Raw genomic sequence first — 19,258 nt, 5'->3', positions numbered from 1 at the left:
TGTCAAAAAACAAATTTGTCCACCTATAATAGAGACCGTGCGCTTGGAATCTTGTATAATTCCTAATAAAGGTCCTATTCTCTCTTTAAAATCTTCTCTTTGTTTTATAATAGATGTGTATTTTGGATCTAATAATCACAAAGCCTTTGCCTTAATAGATTTACGAGCCTCAATTTATTTTTTAAATGAAAAATTTATTACAAGTCATAATATACAATTAGTACAAAAAAATAAATCCATATATGTAGAAGTCATAGACGATCATCTATTATCTTCTAGAGATATTATTCATGAAATACTTCCTATAAATGTAGTAATAAATGGTCATAATAGTCATATAATTTTTAATATAATTAGATCTTCTTTTAATCTAATCATTTTAGGTTTATTGTAGCTAAAAAAATATAATCATGTAATAGATTGGATTTCTTGTAAACTTGATTTTTTTTTCAAATATCATTAAGAGTTTTATTAATTCAATAGAAAGCCATGAGTCTAATGTAGCAAAACCTGTACCTGTAGGTACGAAAGCTTTTTTGCATGCCGCAAAAGAAAAATTGTCTTTTGTTATTTATGCCACACCTATTTTAAATGATGAAAAGATTTCAAGTGAAATTCCAAGTCAATATCAAGATTTTAAAGATATTTTTGAAAAGAAGAATACAAATATTCTCTTAGAGCATTGTCCATATGATTACTCAATTGATCTTAAAGAAGGAACTAAGCCGCTATTTGGTCCAATCTATAATTTATTACAAAATGAGTTGGTTGAATTCAAGAAGTATATTGATGAGATTTGGCCAAGAATTTCATATACCATTCAAAATCTCTTATAAGGGCTCCTATCTTATTTGTGAAGAAAAATGATGGATCATTGAGAATGTATGTGGATTATCAAGGACTCAACAAGATTACCATAAAAATAGATATCCTCTATCTTTGATATCTAGATTTCTTGATCAATTAAATCAAGCTAAGATCTATACAAAAATAGATCTATGATGAGTATATAATCTAGTCTATATTAAAGAAAGAGATGAATAGAAGACTACATTTTGAACAATGTATGGATACTTTGAATATAATGTCATGCCTTTTGGACTCACAAATGCACCAACTGCTTTTCAACATCTTATGAATGATTTTTTTTTATGAGTTTCTAGATGATTTTATTGTCTGTTAATTAGATGACATTTTTAATCTACTCTAATAATATAAAAGAATATAAAGTTCATGTTTGTCGTGTGTTAAAAAAAATTAAAAATGCAAGATTGTATACCAAGATGAAAAAGTGTATATTCTATACTACTTAAGTTGGTTTTTTAGGATATATCATTTCAAACAATGGTCTAATGATGGATCCTAAAAAAATTCACATAATCATAGAATAGAAGATTTCAAAAATAATAAAAGATGTACAATGTTTTTTGGAATTTGTCAATTACTATTGAATCTTCATCAAAAACTTTTTTGAAGTTGTAGCATCACTTACCTGCTTATCTTGTAAAGACAAACTTGAGTGGAGTAAAGAAGAAGAAGCATCATTTGAAGCTTTGAAGAAAGCTTTACTTCTACATCAATTCAACATTGTATCAACTTTTCCAAAGCATTTTTATGGAGACAGATGTATTTGACTTTGCTTTAGATGTAGTCTTGACTCAAATAGGAACAGATGACAAAATTCATCCAGTAGCTTTTCATTCAAAATTTTTTTTAGCATTCAAGATAAATTATAAGATCCACAACAAAGAACTTCTTGTAATTGTGGATTCTTTTTAAGAATACCATCATTATTTAGAAGGCGCTTCAAGTCCATTCATCGTATATATGGATCTCAAGAACCTCGAGTATTTCATATCAGTACGTGTTTTGAATCATTATCAGGCTCATTGGAGCATATCTTTGTCAAGATTCAAGTTTAATATCACTTATTGGCCAAAAAAACAACAAGATTTGTCTAATGCTCTTTTTAGACATTCTTATCTTATACTAAAAGAAAGTAAAACAACTTTTGGCCAACAAAAGATAATTTTACTGAAGTTAGAAGAATTTCATCTTTGAGCAATGAAATCAACATTGATTGTTGATTTGACTTTTCTCAAGCAGATCCAAGCAAGTACGTCCTGAAACCTTTTTGTTCATGATATTAAAAATAATTCCTCTAAGTCTCAAGATATTTCTAAGTTTGAATTTAAGGAGAACCTATTTTATTTCAAAGGATGCTTATATGTTCCAAAAGGAGAAGTATGATTACGTGCTCTTGAAGCTCGTCACAATTTTTCTACAGTAGGACATTTTGGATATGATAAGAATTTGGAGCTTATATTTAGAGATTTTTGGTGGCCTCAAATGTAAAAGGCTATTAAAGAATTTATACAAACATGGGATGTTTGTTCAAGATCAAAAACTCCTTGTCATCGATCTTATAGATTCCTCCAACCATTACCTATATCAAAACAACCATGGTCTTCTATCTCTATGGATTTTACCATAGATCTTCTGATTTCAAATTCATATGATTCTATATTCGTGATTGTAGATCATGTCACCAAGATGGCACGTTTTGTATCATATACAAAATCTATCACAGGTGAAGGAATAGCTTAACTCTTCCTTAACAACATCTATTACTATCATGGATTATCAAAGGATATTATATCAGATAGAGGAACACAATTTTTATTGAGATTTTAGAGAATTCTTTTCAAAATATTGAAGGTAGATATTAAATTATCTTTGGCTTTCTACCCTCAAACTAATGGACAAACAAAATAGGTAAGCCAAGTTTAAGAGAAGTATTTGAAGTATAGTATCAACTATCAACAAGATGATTGGACAACTCTTTTGCCATTGGCAGAGTTTGCTTATAATAATTCCTTAACAAGAATGACATGTTCTTCCTCGAATAGATGGCAAGATATAATGCGTTTGGTACCATGACCTTAGAAAAGACTTTCGGTGTTTATTGATACTTTTGGAGGTAGGAACCACTCTTGATGATATTACTAATTTCTATTTGAAGGAAGTTATGAAGGCCTCAATAATGATCAAATACCATGGTAGTCTTCTTGCACTCATATAGGACATTATCAATTATTGAAGAGACCTATCAATTACCTTCAAAGGGAACAAAGATCAAAGTATGTGGCAAATACAATTCAACGCATCTTGGACTTTATCAACATGTAATCACTGCTTCTTATGGAACTCGTCCCTAAAAGAAGGGATAATGTTACAGATATATATATTTACCTTGATAATTATTTAAATAATAAGAATAAGTAGAAATGAATCAAAATAGATAAATATGATAATATCTTATGGAAAACTTCCTACAAGCTTCATAGATGTTGCTTTGCCTTTATACATATCTACAAGTCATTGGAAGGTTGAAAACTTAACCAACAAGGAGGCCACGTGTTGACATATTGACCACTTGAAATATAAGTTGGATATATGGCACACACCTAGAAAACTTGCCTTGTAAATTAAACATGTGTCTTGGAAGTTGGATGCGTATTAGAGGTCCTATAGCATGTCACCACATAGTTCTTAGTTAAGTAATATATATAGAGGCAAGAGTGAGGCCTTCTTCACTTTTATCAACTCATTTCTTGTTTTTAGTCTAGTTTCAAGAGTTTTATATTTTCTAGTCTTTGGCAATAGCCATTCCAATTCTTCTTTGAATATATATACTTTCTTCTATTTTGTCAATTTTCTTTTGATACAGATTCCACAAGTTTATGTATCTTCTTTCAATTTATATCTTTGAATGCCGAAGTGCTTCAACCACCTCATCAAATAGCAATATAAATTCCAAATTCTCAAATGACTATATCTACTTCAACAAATATGGAAGGTGCATCCACTTAAGGTAATGCTCTGACAACAATAACATGAAAAGAATCAAGGATCAGCCTTGCAAAAAAGTTCAATTGTACATGCTTAAAATTTTGTAGCTTTATAAACCATTACAACTAATTACCTTGTTTCAATCTCAACAATATTCCATTGAAGCATCTCATGTTGGTTTGGTTGGAACCTTGCTCTCAAGTCAAGCTTTATCTTGATTTATTCCATTATTTGAAAAGAATTTTCTAATATTGCATAATTTTGAAGTATTTTTGGTAGCATTTGTAGAAGCATTTGGTACACATGATAAAATTTGTTCTTCAACAATTAAAATTAAAAGCCTTTAATAAAGAATGCTATCGTATGGCATGATTTGCTATCTGGGAATATATTGGGTATCTAGTTGTAGAGAGTTTAGCTTAAATCTTTATATGAATCTTGTCTTAGCTTCCAAAACTCCTTTATTTTGCATAAAACTCAAAATATAGCAAAATCCCTTCAAAACATATTTTTCCTACAAAGGGTTTTCTCTTTCTAAACTTTAGAAATTCATAACTCTTGATCTAGCCGTTCAATTTGTCTCAAATTTATAGGATACGTAGAATTCACCTTTAAATTTTAATACAAAAAAACTAACTACAAATTCATTCCTGATCTTTTGGCATCTAAGAAATCCTAGCAGATGCTCTAAATCCTAATTTACAAGCACTTGAGCACTATTTTCTTAATATTTCAAGAATCTAATACTCAAATATCATCAAACTTATGTACAAAGTTTATTGACATGAAATTACACATTTTTTAAAATTTTGAGCCAAAACCTTATCAAATTGCTCAAGATATAGTCCAAGACACAACTACTAGTAAATCGGGTCACTTACTACCCTTAGATTGCATGCACTGACTTCAAAATCCAATAACTCCTTCATTCGAACTTAGAATCTAGCAAGCAGTATATAAAAAGTGTAGCTGCAAAAGTGTTCTCTCCAGTTGTAGTCGCCGATCCTCAATTGCTATATGTATGCATGTGTTATGCCAAAAAGAGTAACAGTAGCTCCCAAATCAATACCTTAACTTTGAGTGCTTATATCTCCTTCATATAAACTCCAAACCATATAAAACTTATACCAAAATCATAGTCAAAAACTTAAACTTACTGACGCTAGCATTCAAAGCTCAAATGGCTCCAAAAAACTAACCCTAATCCCTAACATGGCCTTGGATAGCCTCCTCAAAGCCCATTGGTCATGATTTTTGACCAATACGAATGGAGATTTTCAGCATTCATCTCCATTCATCTATATTGATGTCCTAATTATTTCCTTTGCTACCAAAACCCTTCTTCAATCCTTTTTCTTATAAAATTTACATAATTTATACTCTAAACACTAAATAAAAGAACCAAAATAAGTTTTCAAAGGTCATGAATGCCTAACAAAGGTGACTCTAAATATTTAGAAGTTACTATCAACTAAAACCAATCTTAAAAGCCACTATAAAAAAGAAATTAAAGTTATAAAAATTCTATAGTAATCTTTTTAAACAACCTCTTCTCAAGGTAATAATCAAATTATATTCTACAAGCAACTAAAATCTACTAACACAGCTCTCACCATGTTACTTAGTAAATTATATATTAAGTACATAATTAAATTATTTTCATATAGTAACCGAACCACAATACGACAACGTATTGTGTATCAATGTATGCCTTAAATTTTTAGCAATTAGCATGTGATATAAATTGGAGAGAAGATGTGTTGATGATGCAATTTTATTGAAAATTAAGAGATGATGTCAAAGACTTATTGTTGTCTATGTCAAATCCTCAATCACTCAATGAAGTCATTAGTCAAGGTGTGAAGTGCAATAATCATTTATTTCAATGATAATAAGATAAAAATTCTTTAATTATGCCATATGTATACACCAATTATTTTTCAGCTTCTTCGTCATCTAATTCTAATGAGCATTTGAAAGTATAAGATATGCAGATTGATGTAGTTTGCTTCAAACCTCTTTTTGAGCAAGAAAAAAAGCATCAAAGGGAACTTAGCCTATGCTTATATTGTAGAGAACCTAGCCATAAGGTTAATAATTTTTTAGAGAAATACTAACATACATATCAAATGAGGAGTGCAACCACATCATCAAAAGCTTTGCAAAAAAATGAGGATTTCCACCCATAATAAGGATCATGTGGCTAGTTTCTTCACTATTACAAATTAAAAAAAGTCTTATATTCTCTGCTAGCCTTTTTTATTATTTTATTATACATGTACAATAAGGAATCACAAAACTAGAATGTCCTACATTACTTGACTTGGGAGCCCTTGCATATTTTATTGATAAAGAATTTTCTAGATTAGACAAAGTATATATGGTCAAAAAACTCAAAGCCATACATGTAGAAGTAATAAATAGATGATCTTTATCCTCTAGAGACATCATTTATGAAATGATTCTATTAGAAATAATCTTTGATAACCATAGGAATAAAGTAATATTTAACATTATTAGATCACTATTAAGTCCAATTATTTTAGGACTCTCATGGCTTGAAAAATATAATCCATAAATAGATTGGATATTCCAAAAGTTAAAATTTTTTCTAGTAAATTATAAAACCTTCAAATCTACAAAAAAACTTTTAATACTTGATAAGCTAAAACTTAAATAATATTTATTTATTGCAGCTAGAGCATTTATGAAGATAGTCAAATAAGGCACTATATTTGCTATTTATGGAAATTCACAATTGGAACCTGTGGTTGCTACAACAAAAATTCCAGAGGCATATAAAGATTTTACAAATGTAAAAATAATATGGATATTATGTTGAAGCATTGCCTTTACAATTATGCAATTGACCTTCAAGAAGGTATTCAACTACTATTTGGATCCATCTACAATTTATTCTAGAATAAGCTTGTACCTTAAAAGAAGTATATTGAAGAAAATTTGACTAAGAATTTTATTCAATATTCCAAGTCACGAGTTGGTGCTCTAATATTATTTGTAAAGAAGAAAGATAGATCTTTACGGATGTATGTTAATTATTATTTTTTTAGTAAAATAATAATAAAAAATTGATATCTATTTTTCTTGATATCTAAACATCTTCATCAACTTAGCTAAGAAAAGATCTTTATAAAGATTGATCTACAAAGCGGATATAATTTGCTATGCATTAAGAAGGAAGATGAATGGAAGACAATATTTTGTATCATATGTAGACATTTTGAATTTAATAGCGTGCCTTTTGGAATTATCAATGCACCAACCATATTCCAACATCTAATAAATGACATATTTTGTAAGCATTTCAATGACTTTGTTGTGATCTATTTGGATGATATTCTAATCTTTTCTATGAATCCAAAAGACCACAAAAAACATATCCACATTGTATTAGAAAAGCTATAAAGTACTATGCTATATGAAAAATTGAAAAAGTGTATATTTCATACATCTTAAGTCAAATTTGTTAGATATATTGTTTCCAACAATGGCCTTTTTATGGATCCAAAGAAGGTACAAGCAATCATCGATTGGGCAAAGCCAAAAACTATACATGATGTCCAATGCTTTCTTAGATTTGAAAACTTCTACAAGATTTTTATTAGGAATTACTCCAAAATCACTGTTCTACTTATGCAGTTAACATACAAAGATAAGTTGGATTGGATCCTAAAGCAAAGAAAGCTTTTCAAAGCTTAAAAGATGCTTTCACAACAACTCCAATTTTGATACATCCAGATTTCAATAAGCCATACTTTATTGAGACTAATGCCTTAGACTTTGCATTAGAAGTAGTCTTGTCATAATATGGACAAGATGGTAAACTTCACCTAATTGCATTGTATTCTAAAAAATTCTCAATGACAAAAATCAACTACAAAATCTACAATAAAGAGCTCTTTGCTATTGAGAATTCTTTCTAAGAATGGTGCTGCTTTCTTGAAGGTACCTCTCATCAAGTGATTATATATATAGATCACTAGAATTTGAATACTTCATATCAACTCAAATCTTGAACCGACATCAAGTATGTTGGAGTATATCTTTATCACAATTTAATTTTTATATCATGTATTGATTCGAGAGCCAATAAAAAATATGAGATGCATTATCAAGACATTCCTACCTTAAACTAAAAGAAGGCAAGGCAACATATGATCAACAATGGACAATCTTGTTAAAACTTGAGCAATTTCAACTTTGAGCAACCAATGTATCAATTCTTGTGGATTTATCATTTTTTGATCAAGTTCGTAAAGCCTCAACCATGGACCTTCTTGTTCTTAATGTCAAGCATCTTACCAACAATCTTTCTAAAGAATCTTCTAAATTCAAGATTGAAGACAACCTCTTGTACTTTGAAGAATGTTTATTTATTCTTAAAGGGCCAACTTACTTACACATTCTTCAAACATGCTGTTGTGTTGTAATACGACTATATAGTGAAAATATAAATGGAAAAGATTTATTAATATTTAGTCATCTTAGATGTTAGAAACAGTGGCTAATTCTAGTGCCAATATTCAAGGGCTAGTTAATGTCATCCCATTGTAAGCTGTACCACTAAATGTGACAACAGCATATGCTCCACCAGCATCATCGAACCAAGTACCATGCGTACCAACGGGACAACCAAGATCATTTTCTAACCTTACATGGAACAAGCCTAGTAGGTATATACTGATAGAGATATCCAATATGCTTGATGGAAGTGCAAAAAGACCACTTCGTTGTTTCCGTTGCAGATAGATTGGTCATTATGCTAGTGAATGTCCCAATCCTAGAGCCAGTGACAATTATGCGCCAATGTGTGGGAATAGCAAGCAGTCAGGGCATACTTATCAGCAATGTAATGCTCTGTTTAATTTTAATAATCAGGATCAACAGATCTAAAACTAGGAAAAAATTGAGGGAATAAATTGAGGTCTTCAAGATTCTTTGGTAAATTAGGTGGAATGAGTTCAAGGAGTTCTTACTAAGAGTCGGCAAAAAGAGAAAGGATTAATTCAATATTCGAGTGAGTCTGATGTGAAGGGCCAATTTGACCCAATTATGGGGACATCCAATCCAAGTCCTATTACGGGCCTCTTACCCAGTATGAAACCTGACTTGATTGGGCAGCTCAATGAGGTCACGAATACGGAGGCTTCGGTTTTATTTCAAGCTGTTCTGTTCTCTATGCCATTTTGAGGAAACATCTTTTCTGTAGAAAGATCTTCTTAGAGGTGGAAATTCCATGGAAGCAGGTCTGTTGTTCCAATTCAGAGTCCAGGACAGAAGAAAAAGGGACCTCACAGAGTTAAAGGAAAGAAGAGGAAAAGAAAGAGGGCATTTAGAGATTAGGATTTTGGAATCAGAGAGCTAGCTTCAAACTCCTTTGAAAGGTATAGAATTGGGTTTCATAGGATTTAGGAAGACTTTGCAATCGTTGCTCAAAGTTAGTGTTTGTATTGGTAAATTGAATTTTTGCAATAAAGTAAAGGCTAGTACTCTTGATTGTTTTACAAAATTAGAGAGACATCTATGGTTGAAATTTTAGAGGTATCTAAATGGTTGAGTATACTAAGTGCATGCAAAAATTTGTGTTAATCTTACAGTACGGATAGAGGATATTTGATCATTAGTATAAAGAAGTATCAAAAGTTGGCTTATTAGAGTTGTTTAGGATTTTTGTAATATCTGAGATCTACTAGTTTGAATAAGGTGAATTTTGACGCAGTAAGTCAAGGACTTAAAGATGGAGCACCACACAGAGTTTGAATGAGAATTAATAGTCAAAGAAAGAGAAATTACAAGTTATAGTTTGTCATCAACCTTCTAGGCGGTGGTCAAGGGACTTCAGCGTGGATTTATGGTGTTTTCTTGTAATCCGTAAGTTGGATTGGATTAAACTTCTTAAGCATTTAGAAGACTTCTAAAGACACTAGTGGTAGAAGTCTCAAAACAATCGGACAATCAGAATGAGAATTACAGCTTGCCGAGGCTCGCTGTCTAGGATTAGGGTTTAAAAAAAATAAATAAAAAAAAAATGAAATAAAAATAAAAATAACAAATAATAAAAAAATCTATACTTATAATATTTAGAAGTTATTAAAAATATTGTTCTAAGCACTTTGTATTGGAATTAAGCTTTTACATTGAAATCCAAAATAATTTGTATTTAGATGGTTGAAACCTATTAGATTACTTGGATAATTGCAAAACATCATTTTATCTTTCACAATCCAGTGCATTCTCAAGCTAGATAACACGTAATATGACAACGCCATGACTTCTTTGCAATTGGATATTTTAGATTCAATAAGACCTTGAAACTTCTTTCTAGAGACTTTTGATGGCCTAAAATATAGAAAGATGTTAATGAATTTGTACTATCATGTGATACTTGTTCAAGGTTAAAGAATCCTTGACTTTGGTCATATGGACTTTTTCAACCCCTTCCTATTCCAAGACAACCATGGTCATCTATCTCCATAGATTTCATTATAGATCTTCTACCATGAAGCTCATTTGGTAGTATTTTTGTAGTTGTTGATCCATTGACTAAGATGGCATATTTTATATCTTGCAAGAAGTTAATTATTAGTAAAGAGACAACATGTCTCTTTGTTGACAATGTCTATTATTACCACGAATTGCTAAATGATATTGTATTAGATTATGGATCACAATTTGTATCAAGGTTTTGGAAAGCACTCTTTAAGATTCTCATGATTGACATCAACCTTTTTTCTACCTTTCATCCTCAAATTATAGGCCAAACAAAGTAGATCAAGCAAATTTTTAAGCATTATTTGAAGTACACCATCAACTATCAATAAGACCATTGGACTTCTTATTTGTTGTTAGTAGAATTTATATATAATAATATAATCTATGCATCTATGCAATAAATACCATTCTATTCAAACCATGATCATCATCTAAAGTTGGATATGATAGAGACTTTAAAGTCAGCAAATTTGGTAGTAGAGGAATTTGTTACGAAGATGGCCGAACTTCAAGCAACCATAAAGACTCACCTAGAAAGGGCTCAACAACATTATAAGCTAGTAGTGGATGAATTCAAGAAGTAACATCCTCCATTCCAAGTTGGTGAGAAAGTATGGCTTCTTTGGCTCAAAATAAAAATCAACAAGCCATGTGATAAGTTAGACTACTAAAGGTTGGGACCATTTGTGATTCAAAAAAAAATCAATAACATAACTTATTGCTTGGAATTACCTTCATCTATGAAGATTCATCTAATCTATTATGTTTTATTTTTAGAAAGGTATAAAGAATCAAACATATTAGATCAAAGACAACTACTACTTCTTATACTTCAAATCAATGATCATGTTGAATTTGAGGTAGAAGAGGTATTAGATTCAAGAATAAGACATCAAAGGCTTGAATATTTGGTCCATTGGCGTGGATTTGATATCAACAATTGTATGTGAGAACTAGCTAATAACCTTGTAAATGTACAAATGAAGGTTCCAAAGTTCTGCCAACGACATCCATCCAAACCAAAAGTGATGAAATGAGGAACAATAACTTAGTAAGATGGCTTTAACATGAAGATTTTTAAATCTTGGCTTCATAAAGAAGGAGAAGAGACATTCTTTGAAGAGGCTATTTTTTCAAATATTTAAAACATTATAAGTCAACAGTTCAAGTTCACAACCATAGTTTGTTATATTTTTTTGGTCTTATCTATTTTATGTGATATGGATACTTAAGAGATAGATACCTTGCCGATCATACTATCTCAATTAAATAACTTACGAAGACAACCTCAAGATGAAGAGCTGTATGAATCATGAAGTCGTCAAAAGATATCTAGTAATAGGTCATTGGTAATTATGTTTGAGGTAGAACGTACCTATGAAAGATACCTAGAAAGAGTATTTGTAAGATAATTCTATAATAAAGATATCAAAGTTCATGTTTGGTCATAAGTACAAGGCTTAGAGTACTATCGATAGCTACAAGGGCCTATAAACCATTTACGTCATAAAAAATAATTGAAATATATAATAGACACCATGCGACAAATCTTCAACTCCTTGTACATATACTGACTTGCAGCAATATTGCTTCTTAAAGACCTTGAAGCTAGAAGAAGAGGTGATGTTAGAGACATACAATTGAAGAAGGTTTGAGAAGGTTCTAGGAGGTTCTAAAAGATTCTAAAAAAGTTCTTATAGATCCTAAAAGATTTTAAAAGCTTCCAATAGATTCTAAAAAAGTTCTAAAAGATTCTAATAGATTCTAAGAAAGTTTTAGGTAGTCATAAGAGATCTTAGAAGATTCTAAGAGACTTTAGATGATTTAGGAAGTTGTCAAAGAAGGATCTTAGGCTTGCTTTGTTTCCAAGCGTCATGAAAACTTCTTAAGAAGCTTCTTAGAACCTTATATATATAAGAGTCGAGGCTCAAGGGATCCTCAATCTTGAAAACTTACTTCTTGTGGACTAGCGAGGACCTTCTTGCCTTGTATTCAGTTATTTTTCTAATATCAAGGTAATTTTATTTTTTAGTTTTGAATCCTTGTCCTGTATACAATCTCTAATACTATGAGCTATATAGCAATGTTCTATAAGACTTTAAAATGTGTTGACTTTGCAAGACACATATCTTAACTTGTAAAGTAAGTTTTTCATATGAGCACTATATAATTAGCTTATTTTATAAGCTATAAATACATAGTTAACTTGTTGACCAAGTTTTTAATTTATCAATCAATTATCAACACATGTAAAGTCAAAGTAGCATCTATGAAGCTTCTAAAAAACTTCTTTAGAAAATATTATGAAATAAATGTATTTTTATCTACTACTTCTTAATCATATAGATAATTATTAGAATAAATTTGTATATTTGTGATATTATCTTCTTTTCTAGGAATGAGTTCTACAAGGAGTTGTCATCATATGTTGAAAAAATCAAAGATGTAACAAATTATATTTGTCACATACTTTGAACTTTATTGTCTTTGAAGATGGTTGATAGGTCTTTTCAACCATTGATAATATTTTATAGTAAAGTGGGATGATCACCTTGTTATTTGATCGTTGTTGAGGCCTTTATAACACCCTTTAAATTAAAAATTTAGAATATCATCAAAAATTATTCCTATCTCTAATAAAATCACCAAATATTGAAAGTCTCTTTCAAGGTCATAATACTAAATATATTATATCTTACCATCTATTTGAAAAAAAAGCCATGTCATTCTTAAGAATCTTCATCTTAATTATGTCATCTTAAAGGTTGTGACAATCACAATATCTCATCCGATAAATTGGCAAGTGATAGCTCTTGAGTTGAATCTAGTGATTGTTAATTTTCCATCATCTTAGCATCAAAAATACACAAAAGTTGCAAATAAGATATTCCTATCTATTTTAGAGCTGGCTTAAAACTAAGACTTCTTCTATCTCAAACTCTTAATTATTATCCACTTTTATTGGAAGAAGTGGCATTTGTTTATTTCTTGAGATATTTCTTTATCTTATATGGCTCAAGAATAGATACATGGAATATAAGATGGATCTTCATAGACTTTGGTTGATATAATTAATAAGCAATATAATTGATTTGTTCACAAATAAAGAAAGGTCTAGGCTTATGATAGTCTAATTTGTCACAAAAATAAGTAGTCTTGATATTGTGACAAAGTAACCATACCTTATCACTTATGTTGAATTGTGGTTATTCTTTGCAATAAGTATTTACATTGATCTTTTATTGTTCTTGAGCTTCTTTTAATTATGCCTTCATTGTTCCATATAGCTTTGATAAATGATTTGCAAAATCTTTGATCACAAGATTATATACTTTTAAAAATTTAAAACTATCAAGTTATAGATAATAATCATAATTAATAAAAAAAGATATTTATTGAATAGAAGAATTTATAAAATTATTATACACAAACTCTGCCAATAGTTTAATCATCTTAATGATAGTTGATGGTAATTTTTAAATACTCCTCCAAAACTTGATTCACTCGTTTTATTTGTTGATTAATTTAAGAATGAAAAACTTAAGATAGCTTAATATCCACCTTTAAAATCTTGAAATGGATTTTCTTAACTCTTAATATAAATTAAATCTTCCTATTTGATATGATATCTTTTGGCAATCCATAATAGCAATAGATGTTCTCAAAAAAAAACTTAACTATTTCTCAAGAACAAGAAATTAATAAAAAAAATAAATAAATGAGGCTCTCTCAAAGAAATATGATAAAATAGAAATAGTAAAATATGTATATTACAAGCGAAACTAAAATGGCTATTGCCAAAAGATAAGAAAATTAGAAAGACTTGAAATTAGACTAGAAGAAAGAAAAGAATTGACAAGAATGAAGAACGCTTTATTCTTGCTTGTATATATACTATCTACTTATGATTTATGTAGTGACATTCTATAGGATCTGCAAAAACATGTTGACTTTATATGATATGTATCTTAACTTGTAAAGCAAGTTTTCTATATTGGCGCAATATAATTAACTTATTCTACAAGCTTTTAATACGTGTGGCACATAGCTAGCTTGTTGACTAAGTTTCTAATCTATCAGTCAATTATAAATACATGTAAAGCCAAAACAATATCTACAAAGCTTTTAAGAAGCTTTTATAAAAGATAATATTAATTCATTTTGATCTACTTCTATCTATTTATATTACCTAAGTAACATTTATAGTAGATATATATTTATAATATTACTTCCTATAGAATAGATAAATAAATTTTGTGATAATTTACTAATTGGTTATTGACAACCTTGAGAATTAGACTTTTGATTAGGTAATTTAGTTGGTAACAATAGGTTGTTAGAGGATCAAATGGTTAAGAATTCAAAGAGTCATAACCTTTGGAATTTGCTGGCTGACGATCCATCTTTTGGTAGAATAAAGAGGTTTTGAAGTGGAAGATCGGGGCCAGATTGTGAAAGTCGTAAGCCAGAGTAAGCTTGATGCTACCTCTTTATTTTCTTTACTTTTATTATTTTTTTATGAAGAATTGTGATTGAAAGAAGTATTGTTGAAACTGTGATTAGAATATTGTGGAATATGACTTTGGACTAACCGTTTTGGAGAAAATTTGTGATCTTGAGAATTGAGATTATCAAATTGTGTTGTGTTAAATGAAGATATTGAATTCTGTGTGATGAATTGAGAAATTGAATATAATAAGTAAGTTGGAGATCAGTAATTGAATATATATAAACCGCAAAGAGAGTAAGTGGGAGATGAACTGATAAGAATATGGAAGTATTGTTGAATTGATAGTCGTAGAATAGATTATGTATTGAATTAAGACGAAAGTAGTAAGCCTTGATATTTTGTAGTTTGATAATTGATTTTAGATAGTTAGAGTATAGTCAATTGTGATACTAACAGATCCAATTGATATAATCAATCTTTCTCCATGTTCAAATCTACCTCTATTAGTTCAATTGCTTTGGTACATTGAAGCTTGAACATAATGAGAATAACATTTTGGAACCGCTCCTGAAGAAATGATAACAATATGAAATATTAGAAATTGATTGTATGGGAGATGGAATTACATGTTGAATGAGAATGTGAGAAGAACCAATTTTAGGGTTACAAATATGTGAGTTATAATTCAAGGTAGTATTGATTTTGTAAAGAAGAATGAAAGATTATGAGTGATAATCATGAAGAAGAGGATTATCAAAGAATTAATTGACAAACGAAAGAAAGATAGGAGCGATTATGCATAAGAAATTTCCTATGGGAACAACAAAAAGGAATTGTAGGTCTAAGTAAAACCAAAGGAAGAAAAATTCAAATTCAAATAGCAAGGAGACTAGTGATAACACCAATGGCCGTGGAAGTGTCAGAAGTACTAATTGCAGCACAAATGGTAGCAGTAGGAGACCGCACTACAAGTGTGGCACCATTATCTTCTTTTAATGGTTGGTTGGGCTTTGATCCTGATCACCATATATCTCAATTCTTGATAGCCTGTATGGCTAATAATGGTAGAATAAAGACATTTGGTTGAGACGGTTGCCAATAACTTTAAAAGATACAGCTTTTGAATGGTATAATCGGCAATCAATGGATAGATTTCTCAATTGGGAGGCCTTGAAGAATGCCTTCCTAATCCATTTTAGACCAATTGGATTTGAAGATCGGCTTCAAGAAAGTTTTATGAATAGGAAGATGTTTGCGGGGGAATTAGTAGAGTCCTATTATGGTTGGGTTATGGATATACTTCATAAATGGTCAAATAATCAAATGCCAGATGCATTTATATTATCCATATTAATCAATGGATTGCATCCACCCGAACTAAAAATGTTTGTAAAAGAGGCTCAACCAAATACAGTAACTGCATCTCTTAATTGAGCCAAGATTTGGGAGGAATGCCATTATGATCAGTTTTTAACTGTAGGTGCCACAATGATTCTAGTTGAAGGCAGCTATCAAAATATGACTTGGAATGGATCAATGGGTAGTTATCCACGAATGTTAGAAACAATGGCCAATTCCAATACCAATATTCAGAGGCTAGTTAATGTCACCCCATTGCAAGTTATACCACCGAACATGATAATAGCATATGCTCCATATTTTCCATATTAACAACAAGTCGCAGAGTTATCAATAATACCAGCCCCAAAAGATTCCAATGATCCTTGTTATTGAACTTGATGAAGAAAATGGAGGAAATGGTCATGAATATGGTCAAGGATAAGGAGAAGAGGCACAAGCCTACCAATACTAGGACCAATATATGATACAGTAATTGTAAGGATCATCGTCATTTGGTAAGAGAATGCCCTTCACCTTCACAAATAATGGGTCAATGTATATTTTGTGGAGGAATGCACTTAACAATTAATTGTTGGAATTGATAAAAACAATAATAATTCAGTAATCAGACCATGATCCCACTAACTCAGTGGAACGTCGATCAAGTTCAAATAGAAAATATCTATTAATAGAATAGAAATCGATCTAATCGATAAAATCAAACATTCAATAACTTTCAAAGTTTGAATTTTAATCAGGGGTCTGCATCAAACCCTTAGACCTACGGTAAGGAGGAGCAAAAGTAACAGCAATATACTCCATCAGCGTCATCAAACTAACTACCCTCAATACCAATAGGATAACCAGGATCATTTTCTAATCCTACATGGAACTTGCCTAGTAGATATATACCAGTCGAGACACCCAATATGCTTGATGGAGGTGCAAGAAGATCACTTTGTTGTTTTTATTGCAGATAAATTGATCATTATGCTAGTGAATGTCCCAATCTTAGAGTCAATGACAATTATGCATGAGTGTGTGGAAATTGCAAGAAATCGGGGCATACTTATCAGCAACGTAATGCTCCGTTCAGTTTCAATAATTAGAATCAGTAGATCCAAAGCCAAGGAAAAATAGAAGAGATAAATCAAGGTCCTTAAGATTTTTTAATAAATCGGGTGGAATGTATCGAAGCCGTTCTCACCAAGAGTCAACAAAAGAGATAAAGACTAATTAAACATTTAGGTGAGCTTGATGCAAAGGACCAATTTGACCCAATTATGGGGACATCCAATCCAAGTCCAATTACGAGTCTCTTATCGAGTATGAGACCTGACTGAGTTGGGCAACCCAATGAGGTCCCGATTACGGAGGCTTTGGCTCCATTTCAAGTTGTTCTGTTCTCTAAGCAATTTCAAGAAATATCTTATCCATTGAAAGTTCCTCTCGAAGAGGCAAATTCTAAGGAAGCTCCATTTATTGTTCCAATTCCAAGTCCAAGATGGAAGAATATCTTACCTCACAGAGTTAAACTCCAACCAATGAAAAGAAAGAAGGTATTAGAAATTATCCTAAATATGGAATCCTATGACATTTTGAAAGATCTGGATGCTATTCGGCCTTCTATTTCTATGAAGCAACTTTTAGCGATCGCACCATAGTGTCGTTTTATATTGAATTCATTGTTAACACGACATAGACAATGCAATAAGGAAGTTTGTAAAGTGAGTTTGAACCCTGATCCACGTGCACCAACCATTGATGTTTCGATTGACGGTGTTATGATCTCGAGTATTTAGGTAGATGGTGGTTCCAGCGTCAATTTAATGAACACTGAAACAATGGATGCTTTAGATTTAGAACACTTAGTACCCACGACATTAGTATTACGAATGGCAGATCATAGACGGGTTAAACCAATGGATATTTTATGGAGTGTTCAAACTATAATTATCGGTGTCATGTTGTAACACGACTATATGGTAAAAATATGAATGAAAAATATTTATTAATATTTAGCCATCTTAGATATTAGAAACAATGGCCAATTCCACTGCCAATATATAGGGGCCAGTTAATGTCACCCCATTGCAAGCTATACTACCGAACGTGACAACAGCATATGCTCCACCGACGTCATCAAACCAAGTATCCTCCGTACCAATGGAACAATCAAGATCATTTTTTAACCCTACATAAGACAAGCCTAGTAAGTATATATCGGTGGAGTCACTCAATATGCCTAATAGGAGTGTAAGAAGACCACTTCGTTGTTTCCGTTGCAAACAGATTAGTGATTATGGTAGTGAATGTTCCAATCCTAGAGCCAGTGACAATTACGTGCTAGTATGTGGGAATAGCAAGTAGTCGTGGCATACTTATCAGCAATGTAATGCTCCGTTGAATTTCAATAATCGGGATCAATAGATCTAAAGCCAGGGAAAAATTGAGGGGATAAATCGAGGTCATCAAGATTCTCTAGTAAATTGAGTGGAATGAGTCCGAGTTGTTCTTATCAAGAGTCAGATGTGAAGGGCCAATTTGATCCAATTATGGAGACATCCAATCTAGGTCTTGTTACAAGCCTCTTATTGAGTATGGGACCTGACTCGGTTGGGCAACCCAATGAGATCACGAATATGGAGGCTTCGGTTCCATTTCAAGCTGTTCTATTTTCTATGTAGTTTCGAAAGAAACGTCCTTTCTATAGAAAGATTAACTTAGAGGCGGGAATTCCATGGAAGTGTAGTTTGTTGTTCCAATTTGGAGTCTAGGGCGGAAGAATAAGAGACCTCATAGAGTTAAAAGAAAGAAAAGAAAAAAGAAGATGGCATTTAGAGATCGGATTTTGGGGTCGGAGAACTAGCTTTAAGCTCCTTCGAAAGGTATAAGACTTAGTTTTATAGGATTTAAGAGGATTTTACAATCGTTGCTCAGAGTCAATGTTTGTATAGGTGAATTGTTTTTTTTTTTTTTTTTTTTTTTTTTTTTTTTTTTTTTTATATATATAATAAAGTTAAGGCTAGTATTCTTGACTATTTTATAAAATTGGAGAAACATCTACGGTTGAAATTTTAGAGGTATCTAGATGGTTGAGTA

The sequence above is a fragment of the Physcomitrium patens genome, chromosome 11 (genome assembly GCF_059467195.1).
Source record: "Physcomitrium patens ecotype Gransden chromosome 11, ASM5946719v1, whole genome shotgun sequence".
NCBI classification, from domain to species: domain Eukaryota; kingdom Viridiplantae; phylum Streptophyta; class Bryopsida; order Funariales; family Funariaceae; genus Physcomitrium; species Physcomitrium patens.
The sequence above is the reverse complement of the archived record's forward strand: the minus strand, read 5'-3'. Positions refer to the sequence as shown.